Consider the following 12,676-nt stretch of genomic DNA (forward strand, 5'->3'; position numbering starts at 1 on the left):
TGCTACGTACTTGATTAACATAAAATAGTAACTACAAAACATTTTGTTTTTGCATGTTGGATCGGATTCCGTTGTTGTGGCTAGACGACCACAAATTACGGAAACCGATAGGTAATCGCGAATGCAAAAGAAAAGGGAAGGATACTGTATGCTTGGGATCGGGTACTCGAGATCCACGATATTTTGTGAGTCAGCATAAGGGGGCCAAAACTTGATATCTCTGTGGTTATAAATGAATATTATATTTTGGATGAATGATGATTTTGCCACTGATATTTTGAATGGAGGTTTCGAGTAAAAAGAAAAAAGGGTTGCCGGTTTGTGTATTTTCTTGCAGGTCTATCATTAAGACATTTAACTTTTTTTTTGCTCTAAATTTGGCCTATGCTGATGTGAGGTGGTCGCGGGCTTAATGGTTAAAGAAAACATATTTCGTATCCTTTTTTTTTTTTTTGCTTCCAAAATTTTACCACTTTGTTTTGAAGGCCGCGACCACGTCACACCCCTTTAGATTTTTATTTCTGGGGCTACGTCAAACAATGTGTGTATCGTGATCGTTTCAACGATATTCATCACTTGAAAGAGAGAATCAGAGAAGCTGTCCAGTCTGTTATACCTGATGTTCTGAGTCGTGTGGCAAGAATTGAAATATCGATTAGATCTGTGTAGGGCAACTAACGGAAGCCACATCGAACTGCACTAAACATGTAAGAAAACTCTTTGACTTATTCTTCAAAACAGTGTAATAATCTTCCTTTGTTTTTGTTTCGTTAGATATTATAGGACTCTGAAACCCACCATGACTTTACGGACATTCTGTATATGGGACTGGCGTGGGTGGGTGTGCATACATATAAACAACGATAATACCCAATTATTCAATGACCTTCCAAGCAAAGGGTTGCAATTTAACGTTTTTCCTTGTAGCAATCAATTACACGAAACACGCCTCATAAAACTCAGTTATAATCCAAAATTAGCGTTTACAATTGGTACTAATGTGTATCATCAACCCGATACATGTTTGGGAACCTCATTAAATAAAGATTTTTCGATACACTTTAATACGTAGTATCACAGAGAAGAGTATTATAATACCCTTATCTGTGGTAGTATTAATTAAATTGCGTATGAGCGCACGGCATATAGAAAGCGCATAACTAACGAATTTCATTCTACACTTAGTTATGATATTATTATATTATGGTTTTTTTTTCAATTGAAGCATGCTACTTTTGACGGCCATACAAAATACACTTTGCCCTGTTGATGTTGTGTTTGTGTACGTGTATATGTGTGGCTGTGTTTCTTTGTATTAATTATGGTAATCCCGAAAATTATAAGCATGACAAAGGAACATCCTTGAGCAGGCAAGGATTTGAATCCAAATCTTCGGTGCAGAGATCGTGTGACGTTTTCTCAATGCGCCCTCTCATCTCACTAAGATAATGTAAAGCACTTTTTAAATAATTCCTACAATAAAATCAAGTTAATTGTTTTCAATGATCTCACCCTGGAACAAAACTAAAAAATGAATTAAAACTGAAGCATGTTCCCTCGTCGAAAGGTGACCTTTGCATCGGATTCTTTAATCGAAGGTGAAATCCTGCCAATTCAAGTCTATCGTATGTATAATTAAAGATGTTCATTGCCATCATCTGGAAAGGAGGAAAAAATGTAACAATTCCAATTTTTACATTGATATATGACAGTTTAAAAAATATATACAAATGCAAGGATTGATGCTGTAAGATATCACCCCCCCCCCCCCTCAAATGAAAAATCTCCTTCAGTGCCGCTTATGTGCTACTGTCAGACCCTACAGCATCAATCCTTTGACAAGGTGGAGCCTGGGCCACCGCAACATATTCCTCCCTGGCAACCTACATACAAAAATAGGTCTGAACGTGGCCACCTGACGAAGTGGAGCCTGGGCCACCGACAATAATCCTCCAGGGCAAACATTTATAGACACCATATGATTTAACAGACTACACACTACCCTGAAGAAGGAGGCAGATTCAGCCTCCGAAACGTCGGTATTTTAAAATTAACACAGTGGTTAAAAGTCCAAAAAGTAAGAATGTATATTTTGTTTATATTTAATTTTCATTCCTGTTATGCTTCTACTTTTGAATTATAGTAATTTGTCTATGAAAATGTATTACCATGCATTACTTAACCTGCCCTTACCTCACCTAATCTAACCTAAATCAAACATAACTCCGAATCCCATTGCCGTTCCACTTTTAAATTTTCTACAGTTATTGAGTAATAGCGTATCTATGACATATTATTTTTTGAAAAAGAATTAAAGGAACAGTTTTTGAGAAAATGACTACTACAAAAATTTTATTTACACCACTTTCAATTGTTTTTTTTTTTTACCTTAACACAGACGTGTAATATATCATGTAAAAGAGACATTCAAGACCTTTCCAACGTGTTCTGAATCATTTCAATAGGTGTCCTGGTTGCGAAATATTGCAATTTAAAGTTAACAAGTAGCACATTTTGCATCCATGTAATTACGGATGAATATTTTCCTACCTCAGGTGGCCCTTTCAGTAGGTCAACTTTCAAATGAATCAAAAAATGTACGGTTGAAGACCTTGTTTATTTGACATGGAATGATTTGCGTTTGGTTTTTCTTTTCACCTAGTTTCATATAGGGGAGAGTTGCCGAAATTGGACCAGTTGGTACTATTTTGCTTCTGCATCAAAACAAGACACAGAAAAAGAACGAAATTGTAGGTATGAGAAGCACAAACTATTAGCTTTCACTTCATATATGTATATCAACAAAACAAATGCAGGAACCAATATAATAGGGTACATAAACGAAAGTAGGGACATCCGTCCATTATAGGCAACTGGTTTCCTAACTTGGACCGCAGGTTGCTTAGGTTGGACCGCTCACAAAAGATATGTACGTATGTATGTCTACGGTATCTAGACACCTGCAGCACTCACTGCACATACCATTGTGGTATTTACTCCACGTTCGCCGCTTGTAACAGCCTACCTGTGATTTTCCTTTCCTTGCTACAAATTTTTGTGGACGTTTCTGGACTGTGGTGAAACCTGACTCATCCACGTTGAATATTCGGTCAGCTGTAAAACCAAACAAACCATACCTTCTACTACACTCGTTCAAGCCATAATCCCCATTATTGTATACTGCTATAGCCATTTGCAATTACATCTTTGTCCACAGCCCATACGTTCCCCGGCCCAATTTGGGAAACACGTGGTGGTCCAACTTAGGCAATTATACCCCATTAATAAAAATATGACACTACACGAACATACGCAACTAAACCATAGTTTTACCACATGTAGTTAGTGACTAATGAATGGCACTTTTATAATATAGTACAGGACATTTGATTCCTTACCCCTAGCCTACACAAGAGCTTAAGATCCGAAGCACAATAATTGCAACACGAACATTGGAAACACAATAACAGCACTCCTACTTCGTCGAACGTCTCTACAGTAGTTGACTGACCATTCAGTCATTTGTACATAGCACTGCCGCCAACCGTAATGCCAACTCACCTGTTTCAAATTCTCGTCTATAGGCAAAAACAAAGGTGGTCTAACTTAGGAAACGGTCCAATTTCGGCAACTCTCCCCTATATTTTTCTTTCCAACCCATGGAATAAAGCACGTAAGCAGAACACAGATTTACACAGATAACATAAACAGCATTTATTGAAGCCGAGAAATTTCTTCATTTTTATGTAATAACTCTCAGTAATAACAAAATTGTTATAATATTATCCGACTATAAAATATTAAAAACGTGGGACTTTGGAATTTCTGGATAACGGAAAAATAGTTCAGTTTTTTCATGTTAAGTGAAAACTAGTAACCACATATGAGACAACTCTTACAGTGTGATAAAGAAGTATATTATGTTAATTTTTTACAGCTGGTGTATATAGTAAAATTCACAGTTCACCATAATAACAATGAAATTAAAATACGAGAAACCTATATTAGCAATAATGAAAATCTTCGTAACATTTCTTTTAACATTACGTTTTGATGAGGTTTTACTTTTATTTCACAAAGTCATCACTAGCTCCATATTGAATGTAATACATTGATGTAATCTATATTTGAGTAATCACAATATATTTCTACCTCTGCAATGGCTATGTGTGATGAACAAATGATATAAATAATGGCCAGAAACGTGACATGTCCATACCTTATCAAGGATAATAATTTACACCCCTTTCATCTTGCAAACACCCCCATCACAAAATCAAGAAAGTATAAAATTATGTTGGACATCATCATCGAATACTATTAATGAGATTATAATTATTTCTTACAGCCTTTTGAAACTTACCTCGTCTAGAAATTCAGATATATTTAATTTAGGCGGAAGTTCTTTTAAAATTTCCAAATTGGAGAATGATGCCTGAATAATCTTTCGAAATATAGCCTTCCTGTAAATATCAGTCTCTAGAGTGGAATTTCGCAACCTGAAAAACCATAAACATAGGAGTTAGAGGAAATCAGAACTTCAATCAATTTCTTTGTCTTTAATCATTGCAATGATAGTGCATACTATCTCGTCAAGCAAATTGAAGTAAATTAATGGAAACTTAATTAATTAGAAATCAGATCTGCCTCAGATCTGCCATAATGAAAATATTGGTACCACCCTGATTTTGGAAGAATCCATCTGTAACATATACATTGCTAACCTTCAATGTGTGTGTGTGTGTGTGTGTGTGTGTATATCGTCCTTCACGCATCCGATCGCAGCCGAGATCATTCCCGTTCACCAGCCGATGGGCCGAAGTCCATTGTTCGGCCGCTCCAGACGACCCACGATGTGCGATCGCCAGCGCCTGGTTAGCCCTGCTCCTCGACGGAACGATCTTCGCCAGCCTGTCGAGGAAGCTGGTCGAATCTGCGAGTCCATCCCCGACTTACTCTCCAGACTGCCTGACCGAAAGTGAGATTTTTTCGATTGTACATCCCTTGCTTCTCTCCACATCTCGTCACCGGGCTATCGAGGGAGATTGTATTGGATCCGATGTGCCATCTAAATCTCTATCGTCTGACTTCAAGCAAGTGTTCACCCATCGATCCCTGTCAGTAATTCAAAACCGGTGAACGCATCAATATATATATATATATATCTGAATATGTGTGTAGGGGGTGTATGTATGCCGGCCTCCGTGGCGGAGTGATTAGTACATCGCCCTACGACGCCAGGGGTTCCTCCGGGTTCGAATCCCAGGCTGGACATGGATGTTTCTGAGTGTTAATTCATCAATTTCATCATGTCATCCAAAAAGCAAAGTAAAATAAAGTAAATAAATCACTCAATCAATCAAAGTACTCGTATGTATGTATGTACGCGTATGTATGTGTGTGTGTGTGTAGAGAGAGAGAGAGAGATAGTGATTTTGTAAATACGAGGAAACATTTGGGCAACGAACAAATTACCATTGTTAAAACGAACAGGCGTCCACATCTACTAATTCATGGATAGCTTGGCTAAGTTCAAGGAGACCCAGTTGCCATCAGTTGCACAATCGTCTTAAAGACATGGAATGCAGCGAGGAAGATTACGGACATGCATACTAGATTTGGAATGCATTTAACTGTAAAACGATGAGTGAGTGTCATGACATACATTTAATTTTGGATACTACTATATCCAAGATAAAAATATTGAGTCCTCTGTTTATGTGCTTGTAAAATTGTACTCCATGAGAAAGAAAAAAGTCAAATATTGGAAAGCCAGAAGTGACTGCTTTTAGACAAACGCAAGACAAAGTAATTTTAACTCTGTTCTTTATTCAGACAAAAACGTTCGTAAAAGTGCAGTATTTAAGTTTTTTTAATCTTTTTTTATGTAAGTCTAATTCAATTGTGTGTAGCTTCTTGTAAACCAGTCGTAAAAATATGAAATTTCTTGTGAATGAAGCTTTTTTATGTGAAAATATCTCAGCCATATACAGGGTGTCGCAAAACAACTTCAAAAACGCTTAGGTGCTAGTAGATATCATAAAAACAAGTAACTTTTCCAAATAAACTTTACCTCGAAAGCGTTTAGTTTCTGCGCTACGAGCGCTTAAAATATATCATGTATATATGCAACCCAACATAGCAAACTACCGCTGTGACATAACGTCCAGGGGCGCGCGGCAGGGTTGCCACTAGAGTCACTTTAGCGGTCTTACATGAACGAAAAACAAAAGATTGATGACACTTGCGATGTCGTAGGAATTATTTGCAGTACTTACAAATTTACCAAAGCAAAGGATTTCCAATAAATTAGGACTGAAATTCAAGAGTGTTCATTCTAAGAAGTCTGAGAGTCATGCAATATCAATAATCGCAAGAGAGGCTTGCGAAAGATGATGAAATCGACGAACGAAGAAAATATGCTAATATAATGTGCTCTCTACCTCGTTTCGAACATGCAGTCTGTAACAATTTATTTGAAAGTTCCACCTTGGTATGTAGCGTAATTTCTAATCGAGTCCGTCACATAATACGGGTGCAAGTCCCTTACTGAAAACAAAATAATGTTAATAGCTCTTGCAATACAATGAAAAACGAGTTTGTCCGCATCTCGCCATCGTCATCCGCGCGTTTACCATGTAAGGAGTGGTGAATAATAAATTATATCTGTCGTCATACTTGAGATACAAACATTAAACTTCTGAATTTGAATCCAATGTGTCATATAAACGGCTTTCTACAATTTCATTGAATTTGCAATTATGCATTTCAAGATTACACGTTTCCCTAAAATTTTAATTTTTCAAGTGTCTAGTGAAGATCTGTATTTGACTTTTTCCACAGAGGTGCAAATATAATCCGTCTTCAAGTGCAAAAAAATTATAGGGTGAGTTGATTATGAAGTATATGATTTTAAGTTCCCTTTTCTTGCAAAATGGAAGAAGAAAACACTTTTTAGTAAATTTTTTCTTACAATAAGGAAATGCAGAGAATAATAATTTTCAGATGACGCTTATTAAAAAGTAGATCCTTGAAGCTTTCTTTGAGGTATATTTGACTTTATCCTCCCACGGAGTACAATTTTTCACGTAAACAGAGGGCTCAATATTTTTGTCACTGATCCTCGTAGTAGTTTACTAGCAGATGTTTTCCGAAAGTTTTGCTTTGATCTTAGATTATTTTGGCAGATCTCGTTGAAATTTACTGAAGCTGAAATTGGACTCTTGACTAAAAATCGATCCGTCCATGTTTTACAAATATGGAAAGCTAGGTGGAATTGCCCAATGCCCACTTCGATATGCAGAAGCGAACAACCCTTACATAGATAATTGCGATCCTAGAAAACCTTGTAAATACACATTTTATATATGAATAATATGTGTATCATGTGTACGTTTAATGTATTTATTCCACTTTTTAAAAATCCAAATTTGAATTTTTCTTTTAATTGTAAACTAATTAATATCTGATCTTAAATATGTGAAATTTGTATAGAATATGAAATCAACCAAGACATATATATTCATTTTTCAGTTATCTTATACTTACTTTTTTTCTGCGCGTAACATATGGTGACTAATATCTAATCCGCAAACTGTTATGGCCATTGCTGGTATTTTCTCCGACATAGGAATTCTTTGGATGGATATAAAAGTAGGGTCATTCTGAAACGTCATCCACTTAGAAAATATGATCGCCATCGTTAACAGGCATGATGCTCCAAACACAAACTTCCATAAGCATCTGTAATGAAAAGCAGTTAATATTTTTCAGTTACACCTCTCTTTCTAGCAGTTTCATTGTTGCATTTCAAGTTTGATTTTTCTTTTAAGTTCACTTTATGCACATATAGGATAATCGGGACAGGACCAGGTTTGTAGTCCAGGTTATACGGCGGTATACGTCTCATATCCTCTGGTTAGAATTACTCAGAGGCATATACCTTCTGATGCGTAGAACTTCTACTTTCCTTTCGTTTGTGTTTATATATGTAATTTGGTCATTACCTCAGCTTAATTACAGTAAAACCTCGTTAATCCTGACCCCAGTAAGCCGGACTTCGCTTAAGCCGGACAGGCAAAAGGCAAGGAAAAAAACAGAATGTAAGGTTTTAAATGTGGCTAGAAGTCAACAAGAGAACTTTCCAAAGAAAAGGTAGTCAACTACTAATGACATTCTGTTTCCTGCAGACTTTGTACTGTATTCAGTGGCGGCGATTAGGGGTGCCTCCCCCCTAGTTTTCGCCACTTTTCCCCCCTCACTATGCTAAACGTTATCTACGAAGGGAAATGTACTGTCTTTGCCCCCCCTCCAGTTTTGGCACCTTGTCCCCCCCCCCCGGTTATGGGACTCAATTGCCGCTACTGACTGTATTGTATAGTGTATTTAGGCCTATCCCCTTTAAATACATAATAATAAACGTGTTTTGTTGCTATAAACAGAGTTTTAATGCGCTTTCTACTGTTCTTTTAGGATATTTCAGTTAATCCGGACTTTTGTTAAACCGGTCAACTTATCCCCTCATTAGTCCGGATTAACGAGGTCTTACTGTAATTCAAATACTTCTGGTTTCAAGTTCTCCGAAACCTATGTTGATAAGGGGAGAGGGTATGAATGTAGTATATACAATATATACAAAATACAGTATTTTATCGCCTTTTGACTACTATAAAAAAATATAATGTATCCAGTTCATTTTAGCATAACGTTTGCTATAGCTCTTGGCTAATCTTACGGCGAGCGGCCTACATGCTGGCAAGGGAAGTGGGTAGCGGGGTATATGCCACACACCAACCAGGAGACAGCGGTGGCGCCGAGAGTTACGACGTGTCAGGAGGAGTCGTTTTATAGGCTGCTGCATTTCTTATGGCGCTGGATGGGTCGCTTCTCCGCTCGCCACTTCCGTTGCCAGCATGTAGGGTGCCCGCCGTAAGACTGGAAAAGATCTGTAGTTTGCTTTTACTTTAGTTTTGAAATAAATTGTTGGCTTTAAAGAATAGTCATGGACTGCATTTGTAGCCCGCGCGAGTAAGAAATACTCGCGTCCCTGTTATAGGGATAAGACCAAAAGATACACAGAAACTTGGCCAATTTCTCAATGGATTGCAGCTCAACGTTAGAATTTACATGACACAGTAGCAGAATTAACTTCATGCAACTACGATGATCATTGTGGAAAGCACATTAATAAACTTAATACAAAATGTCTAGTACAAGCTCACCGCAGAGGAGATTATCACTAACGGAAGTGGAGTGACGTAGCGATGGGCGACTTCGCTATTAGGGTTGGGGGAGTGCACACTGAGTGAGAAATGCATGGTGAAGTGACGCAAGTCGTTTAGAGTTCCCAGACGTCCTCTTTCCCCCTCACAAAAACTCTTTTTCGGGTCCTAAAAGTGGGCCGGGCGGGTTTTTATGAAAATTTGGAAATATCCTCTTTTCTGGGATAAAGACAACTGCTTAAATTAAATATTAGTAACAAAATGGTATTTATAAATAATTGTTAATATTGTTTCCGCTTTCAATTTCAAAGTAAAGAAATACAACACTCTCAGTCGCAAGTGCAAAGACAAGAAGTTTTTCTTCCAACAAAGAAACATTGTTGAACTTGTGCGTCTCTTCTGTTGTCGCCGCTCGCAGTGTAAGGTGTTGATTTGAAAGCATTTGAGACATCTACCGCGGCTCAGGGTGAGCAACAAGTTTCTAACAATAGGTAAGAAAAAGTGATACGACGCGGCTTACTTTGCTTCGAGTTCCATGACAGAATTCAGAAATTAACTGTTGTAACATGGAAGCGGAGAAGTGAAGTTCTGTCGATCAGTGATCTGAACTGCGTATTTCGAAACGCAAATGAGTTTTTAGTGACGACTTACTAAAACGGTTTCCTGACTTTAGGCCTGGAAGACACAACTCCGAGGCAAAATGTCAATTTATGTTATTCTTTTAAAGTAAGAGACCAAGTCTCAGAACCGTATAATATTACGGACATCGTGAATAAATATTAGAATATTCAGACATTTGCCTATAGTGAGTCCTATTATTAGTTATACGGAAACGGTGTAAAATTGTTTTACAGGGGTGCGTGATCTATAAGCCCACCAAATCACCAGTAAGCACAAAACGTGTGTTCGAAGTACTGCATCTTCGTCGACAGTTAACTTCAGGGTACTCAGGACTCTGGCTTGTAATAACACTTCAGTAATTTGAATTGAATTGTTGCTTTAAGTTCACTTTATTTACAAACAGGCTAATCGGGACTGAACCTACAGTTTAAAATTGGATCCGAATCACTGTAAAATGTGCTTTGTCTGGGAATCGAACGAGGGACCCCTTGATTGCATTACCACTACACCATCGGGGAGGCCCGTAACACTTCAGCAAGGAAAGGATCAACCAGTATTTTCTTTCTGCACTTTATTACAATAAAATAACTTGGTTGAACATGCTTATATGCATTGAGAACAAGCAAAATAAGCTAGTTAAAATAAATTAAACTGCAATAATAACACTACTGGAGGAACGTGGTCATAATGACCATGTGGGTCCAGATTACGTGGGTTACAGATATTTCATTTTATAGTAGAACCACTGACAAATATACGTATCTTTATCTAAGGCAAGAAAAAATCGGTGCACGGACCTCCCCCTGGTAACGGCCCTTCCCAAGAAGTTTCGGAATAATACGTTGAGAGGCGCTGAGAGGCACCACTCGAAATCTTGCTTCCACTTCTTCTGCCACAAAAAGACAAGAGATGGCACTGCTAAATAACAACGCTCGGGTGCTAAGCCTGACGTCATAGAATTCCGAGATAACTTTTATTTGCGAAGCCTCAAGGCTTCGGCATTGAAAACTGACCGCGAAGGCGGTTAGGAAACCATAGTATGATGTAGACTACATATATTTAAAGACTAGATTCTGGAAAATACCTGACTATTATACTCATTCCTAACAGATAAGAGGTTGCTGAAGAAACAAAGTTATAAAATCCAGTAATTTCAAGAAACAATCAAGCAATTAACCACAGATATTCTGTGCTTAGCAACGAGATAAATCGTTTATGTGTGGTTTATTTATCTTGCGTTTCTTTTGCATTTCGACATAAATAGCAATCAATAGATATAAAAGAAGTTATTAAGTGAATTCAATAATCGCAGCAATATATCTGGATGGCAGTCTTACACCCTTTTCGTAAAACTGCATGGCGACGAACTTTTTTTTTTGTTGTTGTTGTTTGAATTATTATTGAATGACGAACAGTAACTTTCGAATACCTTGTCGGTCAGTATTCAAGGAAAAATAAAGTCAGGAGTTTATCTAGATTGCGGTGGGAGTTCAAGAACATTATTTAGGCGGGTATAAGGGTAAATTTGGGATTAAAATTATCCTAAACGGGCCCTTGTGATAATTTTAGCGGCTAATAAAAAACGTAAGAAAATCGGGTACTTTTTAAAGAAACATGTCAGCAATTTACCAGTGGTTGGAAGTATCGCATTGCTTGTAGCGACGCTACATTCTTAAAATTGTAAGTGTAGCGAAGCTACAGAATTCCTGTAGTTTGTACCGAAAATTTCTAACGCACTGTAAGTAATTTTTATGGGGATCTCGAGAACGTAATGCTGAATTTCAAAGGAACGAAATTTTCACAGGCCCCATACAGTGACTGCATCTATAACAAAAGTGTTAATAACTTTCAGATTTACTATAATGTTTTATACAGGGTGTCTCAAATAAAAGTATACCCAGATCGAAGTCAATTACAACACTGTGTAATGTACCATAATACATTACTGTGTAGTACATCTACTTAGGCGACTACAGGAGATGTTGGAAGTGGCCTCTCCCCATCTGCAGACACAAGTCCGTTCTAAGCATATTTTGGAACGTGTTCGGCAGCTGATGCTGTGTTTTGTTGGTAATTGCTGATGTAATGTTAACCCAAAGTTCGTCAATGACAAACCTTAAAGAAGGAATGCCTTACATACTACTCGACGACAAAAAATCTTTACTGTAATGTTAACACCATTTTCATTTACAGTAGGGGCTACATCTTCTTCCTCATTGACCTGTTCTCACCTGTAAATAACCAAAAGAACAGTAACAATATTCCCTTTATTGAAACTACCATTCAATAAACAAAACAAAAACTACAAATTATTATCACAAATCAAATCAGCATACATTCGAGTTGGGTATACTTTTATTTGGGACACCCTGTATATATGAATTATGGTACAAAAACTAAAACGATGCATTCAATGCATGGCTGAAGATTATGCAAGATGGTGGATGTTGTCGGCGAGGATATTTTTGGAATAAGTTCAAGGACGCTTGACATTCCAGAAAGTTAAGATTAGACCTGAAGCAGAAACAGGAGCCTGGATCAGAACAATTCAATTATTAAAATATCAATAACAATTTGATGGAAATATATTTCCACGAAAATTTGTATTATACTAAAATTATGTTAGTATTCAACACGAAAAAATTAACGTAATTATGACGTTCTTAATGTAAGTTTAATATATAATATATTAAATAGAATTAATATATTAATATACCTTTCGTATATGGACGTTTCTGTGTTCGTTGTGTATGATAGTCCATGAAACGAAGTGTGTGACACAAACGTCTTACAAAACTTCATTGCTAAAAGAATAAACAATCGAAATTTAGTTT

At 37.1% G+C, this 12,676-nt stretch overlaps 1 protein-coding gene across 1 annotated transcript in view; it reads left to right on the forward strand.

Moving 5' to 3' along the window:
• LOC145992664 (UDP-glucuronosyltransferase 2B7-like) overlaps positions 1-12,676 on the forward strand; it is a 57,559-nt gene that overhangs the window by 329 nt on the left and 44,554 nt on the right. The gene's annotated exons all lie outside the window — the stretch shown is intronic.

The sequence above is a fragment of the Lepisma saccharinum genome, chromosome 9, assembly GCF_977018435.1.
Source record: "Lepisma saccharinum chromosome 9, izLepSacc3.1, whole genome shotgun sequence".
In the NCBI taxonomy this organism is placed as follows: domain Eukaryota; kingdom Metazoa; phylum Arthropoda; class Insecta; order Zygentoma; family Lepismatidae; genus Lepisma; species Lepisma saccharinum.